Below are 2249 nucleotides of genomic sequence, written 5' to 3'. Positions count from 1 at the left end.
ACAAGTATATTTTTATTGAGTTAAATTAAATTATTAATTTAAATTATAATTATCTAAATTTTAAATAAAATATTTTTATAATTTTAAAATTTAAAATTATTTGAATTAAATTAAAAAAAGCACATCTCAAGTACTAAGTCATTAGTTTGTACATTGTGCATATCTCAGATATTGAGCCCATATTCTATTTTTGCATATATCTCATTGAAATTCTATTTATCTTTTTTGACATTGAAGTTTTAGTATCTGAAATGGTAAGATCCGAGATGTATTCAATTTTTGAAATCCTTTCAATATCCAATATTCATTTAGAAAATCCAAATTTATTGTATATTTATATAATTACACATATGTATGTATTTTCATAAATTTTATATTTATTTAATTTAAATAAAAAAATCTCACATTTCTGGTCTACCGAAAAATATGACACATTAATTAAAGAAGAAGAAAATATTGCATTATCGATATTTGTTGACCTTTAAATTAATTGACTGATATATATTACCTATGATGCACGGACACTGACACGAATACGTGGGACACGACACGACACGGGACATGCTAATACGAGAATTTTAAAATTTTACATGACACGGAGACACGCATATATATAAAATATAAAGTATTTTATTTTAAAAATATATGTTAAAAATAAGACTAGACACGCAGATACATGATTGTATTTAGGTGTATTCAAGAGTATTCAGAAAAAAAAATTTTTATTTTTTATTAAGACACGGTTGGACACAGTAGACACGCAGTGAATGTCGTATCCAAAATGTGTCCGACACGCGGACACCTCTTAATTGAGTATGTGGAGACTATGCCAATTGAGCTATAACTCGTTGGCTTCATAGTATATTACCCTTCTCAGATTTTTTGTTTTACATTCTCTTAAATCAATATTAAATTATTCGGAGAATATTGATATATATGCCAATTGTTAAAAGTTAGTAACTAGTAAATAATAATCATTTGACCGAGATGCCATTGATGGACAGTTTTTAAGTCAATTCAACAGAGTCAAGTCTATTATCTTCTGCTGCCAATAATTTTGTCCCATCAAATAATATCTTTTTGCAAATATATTCGATATCTTAAAAATGAGATAAAAAGGGTAGAGAATATCATAAGTTGTTATTATGTTATATCGATACAGATATAGATAGATGATATAATATTAATATTATTTATTTATATTTTGAAGGCATTTGCAGTTTGGGGGATATTGATTCGGGTGGGTAAAACCCGACTCATAATCAGGTCCATAAGTCGTGAAAAAAATATCTAACATTAAAAAAAAAAGAAAAAGAAAAGAAGAAAACATTCTCCTATTTAATTCTATATTTTTTTCCTTAATAAATGCGATGGAATTCTATTGGGTTAATGTTTGTTGTGGCTGTCCTGTGTGTGTTGGGAGTGTTTTCCGCCGAGTCTGAGATTTTGCTCTGTTTCTTCTATCTCTGTCGCTGTGGTTTTTCTTTTATGCCCAAAAACAGATTAAAAAAAAAAGCGGCAACAGTGGAAGAAGAAGAAGCAAAATTCAGAATCCGGTAGCAAAACAGAAACAACTGCAGTAACTGTTAACAAGCTTGAGTTGTGTTATGTGTGTGTTTGTGTTCTAGGTAAAAGAGTTGAGAGTTGAAGTCACTCCCTCGCTCGCACGCGTGGGAGTTGGAGAAGACTGAAGAGGGTTGAATCGGAATTGAAAAGAAAAAAGGAGCACCAGAATAATTTTCTTTGACAGACAGCGGAATCTTACAGAATCACACTACAGGATTTGTGGTTTTTGGTGCACTCACTCACTTTGCTCTTTCTCTTTCTATTTGTTCCTATTTCTTCTGCGTGCTTCGTGCGCTCTATTTAATATCTACTCCAGAGTTCTGAGCTTAACCCTCTTTTGCTTCTGCAGCACCACGCTTCACTTCTCTTCCTCCAAGTTTCGACCTTTTCGTTATCATTCTACCTGTTGAATCCGATTTTTAATTTTTATTTCCTTATCAAATTGAAGTTTTAGTTATTTAGGGGATATGGAGGGTGGGAATAGGGTTCCGGGGTCAGGGGAGGGTGACCCTTCTTACTGGCTGGACGCCTGTGAGGACATATCATGCGATTTCATTGATTTTGATGTGTCTTCAATTGTGTCTGAGCAGCCTGACAACGCTTCCAACCAGGATTTCTTTGGTGGGATTGATCGAATCCTTGATAGCATAAAGAATGGTGGTGGCCTCCCGCTTGATGCCGAA

This window comes from Arachis ipaensis, chromosome B06 (genome assembly GCF_000816755.2).
Source record: "Arachis ipaensis cultivar K30076 chromosome B06, Araip1.1, whole genome shotgun sequence".
NCBI classification, from domain to species: domain Eukaryota; kingdom Viridiplantae; phylum Streptophyta; class Magnoliopsida; order Fabales; family Fabaceae; genus Arachis; species Arachis ipaensis.
This window is presented reverse-complemented; position numbering follows the sequence as displayed.